Source organism: Labeo rohita, chromosome 9, assembly GCF_022985175.1.
Source record: "Labeo rohita strain BAU-BD-2019 chromosome 9, IGBB_LRoh.1.0, whole genome shotgun sequence".
Classification (NCBI taxonomy): domain Eukaryota; kingdom Metazoa; phylum Chordata; class Actinopteri; order Cypriniformes; family Cyprinidae; genus Labeo; species Labeo rohita.
In genome coordinates this window covers 17429819-17448458 of record NC_066877.1, presented here as the reverse complement: position 1 = coordinate 17448458, position 18640 = coordinate 17429819, and the positions used below count along the sequence as shown (strand labels likewise).

Sequence of the window (18640 nt, the reverse complement as noted above, 5' to 3'; positions counted from 1 at the left end):
GGTCAAAGGTTCACACCTGACATTTCCTGCTTTTCCTGCTTCTAATTGGCCATGTCCGACATTTACATTTTTAAAACCAGGGGAAGTGTGGCATTTACCCTTATGTAAACACGCAACGGCATTCAGAATGCAACAGCTGTCGAAGATTTATATGCCGTATGCCAACCAGCTCTGCAAACTTGCATCATTAGAGTGTAAATGCTCAAACAGCAAGGTACCTGCAACATGTCACTCACTATATTTGTTATTCGAGCAGACGCGAGTTGAAAGAATGAAATCCAGCAAGAAGCATGCACGAGTGATTTGTTGCTATATTTGTAGCTCAATTCCGTCCATTTACCATTTTTCGGTTACAGCCACGATTTGTAGAGGATACATTTTCATAGCAGCGGAAATGTTGCATCATAAAAAAACCAAACGAGAGAGTACATGCTAAATATTTAAAAATGTGATCAACTCGTGAACATTGCATTTAACAAATCTAAGAGTTCCCGTTTTCATATATAACCTACGGATTCATTGGAAATTGAGAAGCCTATAAATTACACGAAACAATCAAGTTCCCTAAATCAGCACTTGAGTTCCCTAAAGGCTTGTTCCATACTGTCGTTTCACATTCTGTGTTAAGTTTTTCCTTTTCAAACACACACACAGCGGCACGAAAACGTGCACTGTGATTTTCTCATTGAAAAATGGCTGTGAGCACCTATGAAAAGCTTCAGAATTGTATTTCCCCACATCATTTATTTTCTTTGGGCTGCCGAGTCTTTCTCCCATGCTTCATGCTCTGGCTGCGGTGAGCTGAGAGAGAACAGGACACGCCTAAAAAACCCTAAAGTGTCTCTGGTGGCCGGTGTCAGTTGTGCACAGAGATTGTGGTCCTTGGCCCCGACCCAAGGATTAGGTGTTCCAGGGAAGAGAGATTTCTTGGCCCTCGCCAATCCCCAAGAGTGCTTTGGGAATTGTGTGTTTGTGTATATGTGCCTTTTCCCTCCTCCCTTCCCACCTCCTCTGCACTTGAGTTTTACGCCATCTTCCTCCTCCTCCTCAAAATGCCCACGATAGCACGCGGATGGCATAATCAGGGCCTGCCCTGGCTGGGTGGGTTTAAAAAAGACTGACAAAATGTAGCTTGGATTGTGAAGGGGGACAAATCTAGTAATATAGTCAAACAGAGTGGGAGAGCGGTCGAATAAGTGAACGGTGGGGGATCTTGGGCAAAGGAGGCAAGACAGGATATGAAAACAATGGACTCATTGTAGAGAGATGATAGAGGGATGAGAAGGAGATCGGTGGAACACAGCACCATCTACAGGCTGATACCGCACACCATCAGATGATCGCAGGAGGACGACCAGAAGTGGGTGGGATGGCGTTTCCCTTTATGAGTGGATATCAAATGTGACTGGAAAGAATAAATGAATTCATTATAGTGATACGGGGGAAATCGCTTTGATAAGAGATGGATTACGTCGGTTTTACAGTTGCAACATGAGAAACAGTGAGTCACTTTGAAACCCTCATTGACGTGTTTCCACATAAAAGGCTCCGACAAACAAGAGAGAGGTGACCTATAGTGACAAAATGCATTCTTCTCCATTTCCTGCGTTTTTACGGGCTGCGCTTGAGTTTCAAATGGAACAGCTGTATGAATGCCAGCTCCGGCACTTCCGCTCTGCTCCTAAGTCTCTCTTTCTGTTCTCCAGGTGACCGTTTTGTTGCCCCACCACCTTTCCTGTGCCAAAAATGCCAACTGTAACAACAAAGAGTGGCAGATGCCAAGGGAATCCCAGACGAATGACCTCCGTGAAGTCGGCCTACCAAAGAGAAGCAAATATTTACCCTGCGTGTTTGAACCCATGGCGCGGTGCCACGGCTGCCCCTCAGAGCACATACCGGCCCGATAGGCTTACTCGTACTCTAACTTTACTCCCTGGGATCCCTGGGTCCATCCTATATGACGCCAGATAAAGTCCTGTTGATTTTCGACCAACAAATCGTAGAGAGAAACATGTCAGAAAGGGGTATGTTTAAGAGTATATTTCAGTAATATTCCTGTTTCAGTACTAAGTTCAATCATAATGATCATCACAAATAAATTGACTATTCTCTCCTTTTCTTTACAAGCAAAATCTGGATTATGCATACAATTTTAAAAAGCTGACTATTGACATGGAAAACACACAAGATATAACGTTAAAGGGGTCATCGAATGCAAAACTCACTTTTACATGTTGTTTGAGCATAAATGTGTGTTGGCAGTGAGTGTACACAACCACCCTGTAATGATAACAATCCACCCAGTGGTATTTTTTTAATCTTTATAAGTAATATCCCCTTTTTCAAATCAGGCCATTCTCACACCAACCAAGGCCGCTCTCATGATAGTTGATTGACATGACTGTTTTACCTTAGACCCGCCCTAAATGAGCTGAGTGAGCTTTAATCAGTCCGACCGCCATTGTGTCGACTCCGGTGCAGGGGAAGACAAGAATATCTCAGATTGAGAGTTTGAGATGTTCTGTTGTTGGATATAATAATGAACATAATAGTCGTCATTTACTCCTGACATCTGAGCTGCTGAAGATGCAGAGGATTGACGTTGCTTTTATTTTTGAAGGAAATGTGCTGGGCAATCTACCCAAATGTGTCTATGTTCGTGCGAATCATTCGTGATCCAGCTTCACCTAGAGCAGAAGTGAGTATAAGGGTGTTTTATGCATCTTTCAAATCGCCTTTCTTAATAATGTGGTAGTTAGCAAGCTTTGCAGCTAATTCAGCTAAAGTAAACATTATGGCTCATCACCCCATGGAAAAAAGGGACGGGATGAGCAGAGTTCATTAGCATTTAAAGGCAAATGCAACAGAACGGCTCACTGTAAAAAGGTAAAAAGAGTTGTTTTACACTACCATTGAGAATTTTTAACTACAGTATGTTACAGACTTCTCATTAAGACCCTAAAGAATCATATCAACTTGTGGAAAATGGACATCCGATGACCCCTTTAATGTGATTTTAAGTGACTGAATGAGTAAATTATTTTCTGTGTAAATTTACATTTATTTCTAAACCCTATGTTTTAAAAACATAAAAAAGTAAAAGTAAAAACTGAAGTTTTTTGGTGTTTAGTATGAATATGTTAGCCTTAAGGTTATCTACAAGCTAGTGTGTTTTAAAACGATGACAAAATTTGCAATTAATTACAATTATGCATTTAAAACTTAAAAACACAGTCTCTCACTTCCACCAATATGGATTAACAACTTTGATGACTTTACCCTGCATTTCAGCTTCTCATCAAACTTTCTGTCCAATCAAATGCTCCCTAGAATCCGAAGCGTCCCGCCCCCTACACTATAAATAGACCATGAAGCTGCGGCTGAAATCGGTCACTTGTTTACAGAATTACTATTTTCTGTACAGTGAATGACACATAGTGCACTATGTAGGAGATGGGGAACGATTCAGACAGTGTAAATATGCTTTCTGGGGTGAATGAAGTCTGGTTTTGTGCTGTCACGCAAACCACCACAGTGCGCACACTGTCTGCTCCGGTACAGAAACACGATAGCACAGCATGATAGCACAGAATGGATCATATGCGGCGAGTCGGCACAGACCACAAAACAAATCGTCCCATTTGAATTCTACACAGAATGCTATATTTTATTGTGATAGGTCATACGCTGTCAAATGCGGCTTTACTGAGCTCAACAGCTCTGGCCCAAGCTGTGATAAAAAACGAAACGCTATTAGCCATTTAAAAAAGGGGGCGGCTTAATATGTCCCGCCCTGTCTTCCTGTTTCAGTTAAAATTATGTCAACACATAGAATAACGCTGCATGTTTTAAAGCACTTGAGTGGACCTTTAAGAGATGCTTAAGGAATATTCCCGATTCAATACGAGTTAAGTTCAATCATAATAATCATCACAAAAATTAATTGACTCTTTTTCTTTAAAAGGAAAATCTGGATTATCCATACAATTTTAAAAAGCTGACTGTTGAAAGACATAAGATATATTGTTAATGTGATTTTAAGTGATTAAATTCTTCTCTGTAAATTTAGATTTAATTCTTAACCATATAATGCTGTAAATATATTATATATATATATATATATATATATACACACACACACACAGCTCAAACAATACATATGTCTTAAGAGAAGACTTCATCTAAGCGCTTTTATAGATTAAGATTCACATTTGTGTTTTTAAACTAAAAATCAGCCCTATTCACTTATCTTAAAGTGTCTCTACCACATTTTTGTGATAACCAAAATTATGCTTAACTTGTACTGAACCCAGAAAACTACTTTATTTACCCTTTTCTTATTATTCTTTCATTTTTATCAAACTATTTAAAAAAAAAATTAAAACTTCTTTTTTTTTTAGTCTTCTTATTATCAGTGCTGACTCTCATTCCATTCAGGTCCAGCACATCCCAGAGCTCAGCCGCCCTGAGACTGAAGTCTCCTTACGGGACACTGACTTCAAAGTCCATTTTGGAAGGACTGATCTGAAGAACGCGAACCGGTCTCTGATAACCAACAGAGCAGTCGGGATCAGTGGAGAAGCCACCAAATGAGATCTCCTGGGCATCAAACACACACAATACATAAAATATGTGCATATCATATTAATGTGCTGTTCTATTCTTCTGTTGAGGTGAAGCTGGTTGGAATATGCTGACTGTCTTGACTGTGCATGATTTACTCGTCTGTCATCGCAGAACAATTTTACACGGAAAACACATATTGGCTCCGGTTTTGCTTGAATCTTTGACTCTCCTCTCGAAAGAGTTTGCAGGTCATACCAGGATGCAAAACTGCATATCTGACCCACCTGTGCACTCGATGGCCCCATAACCCATCATCCTCCATCAGATTAGCATGTCCACTCCAAGAAATGAGCTCTCAAATCAGCATGTAATCCCTCAGGAGAACAACAACAACTGCAACAGTAGGACAGATGTTCAAGATCTTAACCTGGGACAAGAAAACGCCTTGATGCTGTGTGTCAGCCAACATTTGAAAAAGCAAAAAATTCAGACTTAATCTGATAAAAGGGGCCAGAATAGGTGCGGCACAAATTGAGAAACTCTGATAAACTTTAAAATGTCTGTCTGCATTAGGGTATTGTCCTTTAATCTGACTCCCACCGTGCTGGATTGTAATCCCTGTGTCCTGTAGGAGCAATCGTCTACTACATGATGGAGAAGGGGAGGTTAAGAGGGAAAATGGAGATGCGAACAATGTGTTAAGCTCTGTCAAAAAAAGAGGATTGCAGCGGATATGGAATCAATCACTAGAGCTACTGACTTTATGGCTCTACTAAGCTTGTTCCACTAGATAGACAGGTGGGTTTTTTTCAGAACAGTGATCCGGGGTGAAATGTTTGAAAAATTCTTCAATGGTAAACAAAAAGTAACTTTTTTCCTGAAATATTCCACATCAAGCTCCATGTCGAAAATGCATGACTCCAGGAGTTGGCATGCAGCAGCGGTTCCAGCCTGCTCAGCCCACGCCGTCTCTAAAGACCCTTAAACCAAAGCAAACGTTTCAACAACATTTCCATCCATTCCTGCTCTAACAGTGTGATGAGAGCAGGTTAAAGCTGTAAGCCATCAAAGTCTGCCGAGCAGCGTGCCCTGTTTGAAACTCATCTGGATCCCCCATAAACACTCGGCTGCTAATTGGCTGCACATGTGGCGCTGAGTGCATTTTAGCATGCGTTAGTGTGTGTGTGTCGCAGCGTTAGAATGTGCATGCGTGTGTTGGCATACAACATGGCTTATCAGTCTGATCAAAGACAGCCTTTCCTTAAACTGTCTGCAATATGAAAGGCGCACAAAGGCAGGAATAGCTTCATGGTAAATATCTGATCCGGAGAGTAATTGGTACCTGTCTCGGAGATCTGGCTCTTTGATCGACACTCCTTTCCTCTTCCGTAGTTTAAATGTGGAAATATATTTATTGGTGGCTCCCCCACATCCGATTGTCGCACGCCATCTGGGCAGGGTGCTAAAAGATGCTCGCCGCCAAACGTGCTCTCTGAGCTCACGAAACTGTCCTCGCTTCTTGTCACACTGCATATCAGAAATACCTGAGAAGAAAGACACAATTTCATTATTAGTAATAATTTCTATGATTATAACCAAAAAAATATTAAAGACATAAATTACTAGATGGCTCCTTTTATAGATGATATATTGTTGCACAAACAAGCAAAGAGTTCATTTGCACTTTGTCGATCATTTTGGTAGTAGTAGCTGTCTATAGGAGGGTCAGAGACCTCTCGGATTTCGTCAGAAATATCTTAAATTGTGTTCCGAAGATGAACAAAGGTCTTACGGGTTTGGAACAACGTGAGGGTGAGTAATTAATGACAGAATTTTCATTTTTGGGTGAACTAACCCTTTAATCTCTTTTAATGTTGTTTTTGCAAACAAACTCTTCAAATATTGCTACTAGTGTTGTCAAAAGAATGAATTTAAATTATTGCAAAAATTATTGCATTAATCATATTTAATTAACTGAAGAATTCAATCTTGAATTAGGCCTACTTCAATGTAGTTCTGGGCCATATATACGGTATAAATTTATTGGTACAAGTGGCTAAGCAACGTAGACATTGCCTTGAATCTAGAAGAAATCCTTGTTAACTGCATGCATACACTTCTTACTAATGGTTAGAGAACTATTAATAACACAGAACTAATTCTTTAACTGGGCAAATAAAGCAACTGTAAACGGCTGTTAATAGAAATCAGCAGCAGGCAGAGCAAAATCACTGTTCACAGTGTTGGAAGAAAATCCTAAATACTGAATTAGGGGTTTATATAAATGTATCTCTAAGGGGAACTGACTGTCTTCAGGACATTTTAGATTCATCTTATCTCCATAATGCCTTATGTAGCATTTAAATGCAGCGCTGCTGTGTTTACAACAGTAATCAAGGAAACACAGTATTACTGCTGTTCCATGAGCGCCACCTGCTGAAAATAAAAATGAATTTGCATTCTTGCATTTGCATTCAGTTTTTGTTTTTCGTGTAGATGTTTTATGTAGCATAATTTCACAAAGCACAAAGGCCAGATCATTATTTTTTTGCTTTAAATTTTGAAATTATACAATTTACATCTAAAAAAGTTCATACTGTATGTAGCAAGTTTGTTTGGATTGTGATTAAAATGCATTTGCTATGCAACTGTTTCACACATTCTGATTCCTAAAAAGGCTCAGTCAGGAAAAAAAAATATATATATATAAACCATGAAATCGCCAGAATCCCTAATGTAGAATTTACGCAAAATGCATTAATTTATCAACAAATTACGTTTTATATAATTATTTTAATAATAAGTTAATAATAAATGAATAAGAAATTGACAGCACTGATTACCACATTATACAATTTCATGTAACAGAGAACATTTACCCCAAAATAAATCTAGGGTATTACACAGTAACGTAAAAGCTCATAATTCTGTGAGCACTTGTAACTAAAACATCTGCAAATATGTATTTGAGAGCATGTTGAATTACAGTACATTCCTTCAGTACATCCATAAAAAAAATTACAGACAAGAAAACATGTAAATGCATCCTGTTTGAATGATTAATACAACGACACTGCAAGCCACTTAAACATAAGTGAACCTTCTGAGGTCATGTGACTAACACGGTGTCTTGCTGGGACAGAGTTGACAGAGTCACGACTTTTCACCCCAGTGCATTGCTGTGTTGTCTGTCATTTTGAACATGACTGAATGACGGCTATTTACATGCCCTAAGGGACTGTATTGTGTAGCAGGGGCCAGATCACATGCACAGGGTCCACTGAATTGAAGGCCTGTTCTAAAGGGGGTTTTCTGCCACTGTAGATTCCTTTAAAAACAACACCCGTAATCTCATACTTGCCTCTAAATAAAGTCATAAACCATAAAAATGTTATATCAGTGGGTTTAGAATCAGCCCTACGGGATTGTTTTGTTTTTTTGTTCAGGAATGACGTCTTGCAGCATTTCATAAAAATAATATGCCTTATATAATTATATATTCACATGAAATGTACAGTGGATAAGATGCTTAAAAGAGTTTACCCTAAGCCACCAAGTTATTTAGCTGTGCAGGTAAGAAAACAATAATAATTTAGGTCTTTTATGGTTGCTGGGGCCAAATGCTACTGTAAACTAAACCATCGCTCTTATGTATGTAACGTACCGCCGCATTAAATAACCGTTGATGCGCAGGCAGTGTATTGACAGCACACAGGCCAACACAACCTCAAATGTCACCTATAAGACCATAAGCCACTTTAGGGATTTCAGTGATGCGATAGCTCACATATCATAATCAAACAGAGTCTGGATGTGATTACAAAAGAGCCAAAGGCCTCAAGAAATCCTTCTGTCCTCTCAAAAACAAAAGGATTGCTTTTTCTCCCACTAGCTGGCCACGTTCTGTTTCACGACAGAAACAGCGCCTCAAAAACGTCTTTAATAGCCTTATCAGTCTGGTTGGAAAACACAGGCCCCCGATTCTCGCTCCGTACATCAGAAATGTTGCCCTTCAAATGCTTAGAGAGTCTGGAGTTATTTAGCTCTGGTCCCCAATTCCAGGCCCGTGCCAAACCCAGAGTAGCATTGGAGGATTGTGTTTAAGAGCTGGCACAGGATAGCTCGGATACTTGTGTGCAAAGACACTGCCAGAGGGAGGGTGCCAAGAGGGCCCATCTCATCTCCAAGCTGTAAGCAACTGGAAAGTTTCAACAATTGTGGCGTTACATTTTGTCTTGGACTGGGATATTTTGATGTTCTGCATATTTCATTTCTTGTACTGAAAACACCTGAACAAAGCTAAATATTCATTATTAACGCAAGTAATATTGTGTTGCAAAATGTGTACATAGAGTTAAAGTCAAAAGTTTACATACACTTTGCAGAATCTCAGAAATTATTTTACCAAAATAAGAGGGTTCATACAAAATGCATGTTATTTTTTTAATTTAGTACTGACCTGAGCAAGACATTTCACATAAAAGACGTTTACATGTAGTCCACAAGAGAAAATATTTATAAAAATGACCCCATTCAAAAGTTTACATACACTTGATTCTTTGGTTTTTCAGCATTTTTGTGTATTTGAAGCCTTTCCAGCAATGACTGTATGATTTTGAGATCCATCTTTTCACACTGAGGACAACTGAGGGACTCAAATGCAACTATTACAGAAGGTTCAAATGCTCACTGATGCTTTAGAAGGAAAAACAATGCATTAAGAGCCAGGGGTTGAAAACTTTTGAATAGAATGAAGATGTAGGCCTATACATTTTTCTTATTTTGCCAAAATATCGTATTTTTTTACATTTAGTCCTGCCCTTCAGAAGCTACAGAAGAGCCCCCCGGCTCTTAATGCATTGTGCTTTCTTCTGGAGCATCAGTGAGCGTTTGAACCTTCTGTAATCGTTGCATATGAGTCCTTCAGTTGTCCTCAGTGTGAAAAGATGGATCTCAAAATCATTCAGTTATTGTTGGAAAAGGTTCAAATACACAAAAATGCTGAAAACCCAAAGAATTTGTGGGACCAAATTGTTTTCTGAAGAATAGCAGGCAGTTTAACTGTTCAAGATAAACAATGAACAACTATCACTAAACATAAAAACAAAAACAAACAAAAAAAAAAACATGGATCATTCAGATAACAACACAGTAATAAGAAATCAAGAGTATATAAACTGGGTCATTTTTATAAATTCAACTATTATTTTCTCTTGTGGACAATATGTAAATGTCTTTTATGTGAAATATCAGTACTGAATAAAAAAAATAAAAAAAAACATGAATTTTGTATGATCCCTCTTATTTTGGTAAATTAATTAACATTTTGCATATTCTGCAAGGTGCATGTAAACTTTTGACTTAAAATGTATTTGAACAAAAAAATGTAAGTAGAATAACAAAAAAGAAAAGACAAACATTATCATAAAGGCGTACGAAAGTAGGCATCATTAAGACACAATCAAAAACGACACACTCAACCTCAAAGTTTCTACTGGAATATCATTGCGTAAACTACACAAGTTTCATTACCTTCAATGTATATCAGATGGCAAGAAAATAAAAAAAATCAGGATTCGCAGGCTGAAGCGCTGCGTCCCATCCAGCTTTTTGCCAACGGGAGTCTACGAATCGGAGGCAAGTGGTGGCAAAGCGGGGCTGTGAACCTCTCATTTGCAAGAGCACAGAAGTGTGTGGCTTAGGAAAATGGCTGTAATAGCAAACATGTGTGCCATATGTAACATGTTAGTGAAGTTGGGGGTCTTTTCAGAGTGGAAATCTTGATAGTTGCTGATAAGAGTCCTTTCTTAATTTAGTTGACTATACAGGAGGAAACTACTACATGTATACACAAGCTCTAGACAGATGAAGCGGGGGTGGGGGTTCCTTTATGACGATATTGCTTTTATACAACAACCCACAATTGTTTGATATCGCTTTTACAAAACAGTTAAGTAAACAAGAAGTTAATATTGAGTGTTACGTGTTAATTAATGCCAGTTACTTTGATAGCTCTGCCAATAAAAACAAATAATTCTAAACAAAGCCTAGCAGAACACTGAGCAACACACAGTAGATGTGTTTAGTTACAGAATGATTCAGTGTTTTGAATAAATTTGTTAGATGATTCAGTGACTTGCTTATAAGCACAGCCACTTGTTCTCTAAAAGAATTGGTGCCTATGAACAAATTGGTTTTTAACAATGTTTTTAACAAATTTGTTCACTTATAAAGCATATAGTGGTTGCAGAAAAACACCGGTAACAAGTGGAGGTAAACAGGTAAAATCCATGGAATAAGAGAAAAAAAAAATATTTTTGTGTCTTTTGATGTCAAAATCGGAATGCAAATGATTTTTATAGAATACTGTAGTCAAAGATGCCATTTGAAGCTAAATGCAGACGTTTAAACGGACATACTATGGATGAAAACTGCTATGATTACTCCACTTTTAAAGCATAAATTTGATATAAACAATAGGTCATAATCTATATTATAATATTCACATATGCTGTTCATAGGGGATTGTATTAGCCCTACATAACATTTTTTTATATTATGTCACAATTCTGACTTTTTTTCCTCACAAATGCAAGTTTATATCTCTGACGTTATAACTCAATTTAACAAAACTACTGAGTTTGCTAATTCTGAGGGGAAAAAAGCCAGAAGTGTGGGATATAAACTCTGAGCTGATGTGAAAAGAGAGAATGACGAGTTGTTTTTCCTCTAGAGTCGTGGAATATAATCTCGGAATTGCGAAAATAAAGTCAGAATTTTGAAATATAAAATCACATTTACCTTTTTTTTATTCTTTTATTCCATGGCTTCATAGACTGCCACTTGAACCACCCACAAAACGTCATCCCTGTTTCGGATTTGTAAGATCTAACGTCAATTTCGTTGAATAACAGTGCTTATCGCTGGGTGACAAGCTCTTGTAATATGCAAATTTTAAAACATTTTGAAAATGACATCTAATCAATATAATCTGAACTCTTTTTAAATCCAAGTATTTTCATATCCGTGTAATTCTCCAGCCATAAAAGGCTCTCCCGGGTTTTCTGCAACCATGCTGCGCGCGCATCCGGAATGTTTACAAACAGATAATTAGTCTATAGCAACAATAGACTGGAGAAAACCGCATCTGCTTGACATGACAAGAAATATAAAAATTTAAACAAAGATGTTTTTATCGGTTTTAACTACAAATGAACTAGAAATGAGTTTAACAATACATAATATGTGATTATATTTTTATTTGAAAGCTTCTGTAGCATTTATTGTTCTAGCAGTGTGCGTGGGAGATGGTTATGTGACGTCTTTGGAAAGTATTACTCAGTTTAGGCCCGTTTTCTATGACACATGCTGCAACTAATATGATTATGAAAGTTACATAGGCAATTTAAATAAGTAAATACTTCAAATAATACCAATTTGCCAGGGTTACATAATCACAAAAGGTTTTCCATTATGAAAAGCGATTTCATAAATAACAAAACTATTTCGGATTTTATGCTCTGACTGAGGTAGCATTGATGTTTAGTGACACTTCAGTGTTTCTGGGAAAACATGGTTTAAATTCTTAGAGGGTGACAAAACTACTCGCTTTCAGTGAATGATACTGTTCTCCTAAAATAATACTCATTTTATGTTTCCAAATACTTAAAGGGTGTGTATAATTGAGAACAATGTACACTTCATTTGATGAGAAATTACGCTACTGAAGCAAAGTTTGGAGGCTATAACCAAATACAGGAGTGTTTCACAGAAATGTACACTTTTCATAGAAATGATACAGTAGGGCTTTATCTGTCTTTCTCCGATTTACGCATTTGTGTTTTTTCTCCCTAAATATTTAAAAGATGAGAAAATTCTTATATAACTGACCCATGTCTTTCATCTTATTTTGTCTTTAAAGAATTACATTTAATGCATTTTATTGCATTGTTTGTTATTGGGTTGCATAGGAGAATGGAGAAATAAAGAGAATCTTGTGATTAATATTGGTTGCATTTTTCAGCATTTCCGGAATTGATAATTTTCTATAATTGTTAATGCTAAACAAAAACCATAATTTAAAAAAGTCTTAAAATTAGTTTTAAATATGATTAAACAGATATTTAATAAGTATTGTATTATTTTGATTCTATATTTACACATTTAATGTGTAATTATATAATTAATATATAATATATAATTAATCTATGTTTAAATGATTCACAGTGCATATACAATTACGGCATAGGTCAACATTCAATTCAGTGAATTTCCTGTACGCAAATAAGAACCTCAATGTCACATTCATCCTTTGAGTTTCATTGTAACTGCAAACTTGCTGTTTATTGTCAGATTCTCAGCAGTTGCAGCTCTAAACTAACATGGTTTATTGTGTGTTCATCTACAACTTGAAGCCTCCATTCTTTAAAAAAAAAAAGAGAGAGGATGCCACAAGGACACCAGCACGTTGGTTTGAACGGATTTGTGCTATTGCTAAGAGACCACTGGTCGAAGCCAAAACCCCTTCCTTCCTTCCGACCAGCCTTAGCACAGAACAGCTTAAGCTGCAATGAATTAAGAAAATGAGAACCGGAAAATTGCACTTTTAATTTTCTGACCTTGTTCCATTTCCTGCACTAATGTCCAAGCGCTCTGGGAGCCACATCCCTCCTTTGTTTTTATGACTTTTATAGACAACACTCCACCATGTAAACCCTATTTTCAATACAGAGCCTTACAATAAACATTTTGTTTTCAGCTTGGATCGATGTGTCCGGGTTTCCTCTGATCACGGGGTTTCCAGCAGAGAAAGGAGAAGAAGTGGCTCAAATAAAAACTTGAGGGACATCATGGAGATTTTGGCAGATTTTTGATCACCATAACAATATGATTTTAATGTGGCAGAATATCCCCATGGGCCATTATAGCCTGTTAGTGAAACCCTGCTGAGCTGTACAAAAAGTGAAAGGAAGTATGCCAAACCAAAGTTCTCAGAAATCACACAAACAGATATTTGATCAAAATTAGTGATTTTTTTTAATCAGAGATGACGATAGAAATCTGTCAGGTTTTACATCTATGTTAGTCTCAATAGTCCTATTTCAGTAATTTTTTAAAGTTTGTGTTGTTCATAGCAGTGCTGGGCAGTTTGACCAAAAATCTTCCCATTTCACGGTTTACCCTAATTTTGAACTTCCAAAATCCAGTTTAAATGTGGCTTCAAACGATCCCAAATGTGGTTGTAAACGATCCCAGCTGAGAAAGAAGGGTTTTAATAAAAATAATACAATTTACGTACTTTTTAATGCCAAACGCTCATCTTGTCTTACTCTGCCTGAATTGCTTTTGTTCCAGTTCATGACAGTTAGGGTATGTCAAAAAACTCATGTTCTCCATCAACTTTGAAATCATCCTATATCACTCTTTTACCTTTTTTGTTAAGGCTGTTTGATCTTCTTTGCTTGTTCACTTTGCAAAGACTGGGGTGGAACTTCTGCAGCGATGTAGGATGATTTTGAAATGATTTTTGAAGTTGAGGGAGAAAATACGATTGGAGTTTCTGACATACCCTAACTGTCTTGAACCAGAATACACAGACTTCAGGGAGAGAAAGGCAAGACGAGCGTTTGAGATTAAAAAGTATTTAAATTGTATTTTATTTAATGAAAATAACCAATCGTTTTGCTAGATAAGACCCTTCTTCCTCAGCTGGAATCGTTTGAAGCTGCATTTAAACTGCCTTTTGGAAGTTCAAATAGCAGTACATTATATAGAGAAAAATGCTGAAATGTTTTCCTCAACAAACTTAATTTCTTTACGACTGAAGAAAAAAGAAAGACATGAACATCTTGGATGACAAGAGGGTGAGTACATTATATGTAAACCTTTGTTTTGGAAGTGGACCTCTCCTTTAAGGACTCAAATACAAGACTGACAACCGTATTCTTCTGCTGTGTGAACGTGGCCTCTGACTACTGTTAATAGCCGTTTACAGTTGGTTTATTTAGTTGGTAGTGCTAACTAGTGCATGCAGTTAACAGGGATCTCCCCTCAAATGAAAACGCTACTGTCTACATTAATTGTTTTATGCCGGGTTTTTTTCATACCGTGTGTGTAATTCAAAGGGTATAACGCCCAGCACTAGTTCAGAGGATTCGGGGGTGGCTGACAGGTGCTTTTTGTTAAACTGTATGAAACAGATATTGCTCAAAGGCAGCTTAAATTGGCCAAGTTTCACTGGCTCCCCAGTGCTGTTATTAGTGAGAATATATATATTACTTGAATCACCATTAGTCAACAGCTGGCTTACTGCATTTAAACCAACCGAACGGAGGTCTCATGAGAAAATAAAATTGTGTCAACAACGGCAGTCACATGCAGTAAGTGATGACATTCGATGGCTGTGGGGTATGTGGAGGCCTTCTTAATCACAATACTTTTCATCATAGCTATACTTTTGTATTCAGACATTTTTTGTACATTTCTTGTTTGTTTGTACTGCGGAATCCTCACTGGAAAAACAAGCCAGTACCCCGCGCAGAACAATAACTTATTTGATTTCATAGAGAGTACTATTTAGTGTAGTGTGTGAAAAAGAAAAGGGGAATACTGCGTAACTGTCTTGCGTTAGTGTTTGGATGTAAGCCACTCTGTTTTTGCTCCATGCAGAGATTCATCGCGCCCTCAAGGAGCCTTATTTAGAGTACAGATGCATCTCATCTGCTGGGTCTTAGAAGCCATGCCACATGGGAGGACACAAATTTGTTTTAAGTAGGAATTTAAATACACACATAAAGAAAACTCTCTCAGTGCCTTGGCCGTACAACACAAACTTTGCAGATTTCGCTCGTCTGTTTCGCTCAAGTGCTCAAAAAGGGCGACCGCTGCCCTGTTTCAAGTCACGCACCGCGGCCTAAAAAAAGCTTGTGCTCCACCGCAGACAATGGCGCGTATGAGCGATTTGGCAGTTCTGTATTGTTTGTGTCACCAGAGTAAAGTAATTTATCCAAGATAACCTAAGGAGACCTCATTTGGTAGTGTTGAATTGACCATTCAGTCTTATCACAGACCTTTCTGAGATGTTCGTAGTCTCTCTGTTTTATCCGAGTTTGAGTATCACAACTCATTGTCCTTGTCTGATTTAATTAGTTGGCACTTTATTTGTGAGTTAAATGACCATCTCTTGCTCTTTTCAAATATGAAATGACATTGTGACAAGATAGTGAATCAAATCTGCCTCTCATTGTGTCCGGCTCGTAGAGACGCTGCAGAATAAATCTGAATAAATTAATCAGATAAATGAATATTCATAATAAGTTGTAGTTAATCTTTTTCTGCTTTCAGAGGTAAAATGATTACAAATGACATGCCGTAGATACCAACTCAAGTTTTTAAAGTTAATATAGATTAATTTACTGTTGCATTTGAATAACAAAATGTAAGATGACCCTAGCTTTGGCCTTATTTCTACATGTGGAAACTCCTTACAGGTTAGGTATCCTTAAAAAAAAATGTTTTCAGCTGGAACTCACACATGAAGAGAAATCATATGTATAAATTAACCAAAGAAAAATTTTCTGTCCGATTGCATTTTTCTGTAAAAAATTAGTTTAAATGCATTAAAAAGATGCCATATATATGAAGTATGTCTCCTATGTATGGACCCACTTTAACTTAAAAAAATAAAAATAAAATATTTGTATTCAAAGTGTCAAAATAGCATGTTGCGCGACCGTCCGGTCATAACTGTTGTTTTGGAAACGTCTTTGAAATTACCCTAAATTTATTTGGATTAATTTTCTGTACTATTTGTCATGATTTCCAAAGTGTTTGTAATCTTGTTTAAAATTGCAAAGCATTTGTATTTATATTTCCATCGTAACATACAAACAAACTTTGTCCGATGATTTCCATTTTATTAAATATCATGTGGTGCGACCATCAAAAAACTACTATTTTGGTAGTTTGGTTGACTTTTATGCTGAAATCCATTCAAAGATAGGACTTTTCATATAGCAGTTTGCCAATTACCCATGGAAGCATCACGCAGGTTTGTAACTTATTCAGATTTGGAAAAAAAAAAAAAAAAAAAAAAAAAAAACTTTTTAATGGCTGGTATATAGTTTGGATATCAAAAAAACAATCAATATTATGTTATTTCTACAAGTTTTTATTTCTGTTATAAATTTCATAGTGACCTTTTGTGGGAAGCTAGCTTGATTTGTTTAGGTGGCCAATTCTGTGCTTGTAAATTTTGACTGAATTTGAAATATCATGTGGTGCGACCACATATCATGTGGTGCAACCACTGCAGAGTGTTTTCCATTAGATATGTGTCCCAGTTTTTGTACTTTTATATTTAATTGATGGTTTATATAACCATCAAATATCAAAAACCAAATATGAATCACTGCTACAGCATGCTTAAGCAAATGGTACTTTTAAAACATTTTACAGGAAAAATAAGTCTGCACACTACATTTAAGAACACAACTCTGAAACTGTAAAACAAAAATATGAGATCATTATTTACAAAAACTCAAAATAAATGCAAATACTTTGTTTCTAAACTTAAATTACTGAGAACATCTTAGAAAAACTTAAGGGTGTTAAGGAAATGAATTGATTTCTATATAAATCATGGTCACACCACGTGACATTTTTTAAAGCTATTGCCAATTCATCGAGATGAAAAAACAAAAATTAAATTTTAATATGAATTTGTGTGTACACAACATTCTTTCAACAATTACAACAGATATTACTATTTTTTGTATTTTAATATATTTATTTATTTGTAATAACTTTTGCGGTTCTTACAGTTTTATTTTTTAAAGATATTATTTAAATGTTTTATTTTATTTTTATGAATCCAGAATAGAACCAACATTTCCTGTAGAACTGTATCAAATTCAGCTTAAAGATCCTTAAATAGCAAAGGGATTTTTGTAACATTTAGAAAAAGGAAAAAATGAGAGACTGATAGAATGAAATCTGACCTTTGACCCTTCCTGTTTCTCTAGGTTATAAAGTGACTGAGGGCTACGGCGGCTCGTTCTTAAAGGGCTCGTAGGAAGGACACACTGCGTCTGTGGTGAACAGCCCTCTGGTAGAGCGTTTCCACGCGAGAAAGCTTGAGGACGCATCTGAAGTGCTTTGATAAAGTGCTTTGAGAGGAAATGAACTCCCTCATGGATTTAATGACATCAAAGAGTAAGTCTCTGGCATCGTAATAAATTCAGACCAAACTCATTGAGAAAGAGAGGGAAATTGAGCCTTGATTATCACAGCTTTTGTGTGACATTGAAAAGACTAAGAAGGCCAAGGGAGGAAGGGGATAAGAAAAACCCACTTGTCCTCTCTCAAACTAGCCCACAGAAGAGAAAGAGAAGAGCCGTTTGAGGATAGTGTGCTGCCTGGCCGTCAGAACGCTACATGGTTCTAAAACAGAAACTTTTCTGCCCATTGGACACAGCTTTTATAGCATATATGAGGGACAAAACAAAGCCTGGAGTAGTAAGGAGCCCGCACAGTGGCTATTATTTATTATGAAAAAAGAAAAATATCAAATCCTTTGATGCATTATTTACATGTGATCACCGTATTCACACTGGTCTTTTTTAAGTCACACCAAACTGTGACATGTTTACAATGCAGCTTTTAGTAACTTTCTTTTCACAGTATAAATTCTTTTTTCAGATGCTCCGTTAGATTCTTCTGTGTTTTATAGCAACAGAAATAATAATTGAGTTTGCAAGCACAATGGCTCTGACATCAGTACCTTGTCACAACCATTCTTACTTCTTACACTCAGTTCGAGCCAAATTAAACAAATGCTTTCATAGTTGTATCCAAACACTTATTCAAATAGCTCACCGACTCTGCCCTCCACACTCTGACTCAAACATATGACATGGAAATATTGGATATAACAGTCCAGGGGGGTGAATTATGGGAGCTTTAAAAAGGACATTGATGTAAAAGTCAGGCCCGTCTGTCATTACCTCAAGCTTTTACGGCAACACCTTTCGGCTTACGTTTTGGGTGAGAGCTGAACGTTTACTGGTTCACTGGC

At 37.0% G+C, this 18640-nt stretch overlaps 1 long non-coding RNA gene across 1 annotated transcript; it reads left to right on the top strand.

Annotated features, from left to right (window-relative positions):
• Positions 1 to 1538: 1538 nt before the first annotated feature.
• Positions 1539 to 7031, top strand: LOC127170457 (uncharacterized). The gene is made up of 2 exons (XR_007828369.1): positions 1539 to 2024; positions 4438 to 7031. It is a non-coding gene; the product is annotated as an uncharacterized LOC127170457 (long non-coding RNA).
• Positions 7032 to 18640: the final 11609 nt, after the last annotated feature.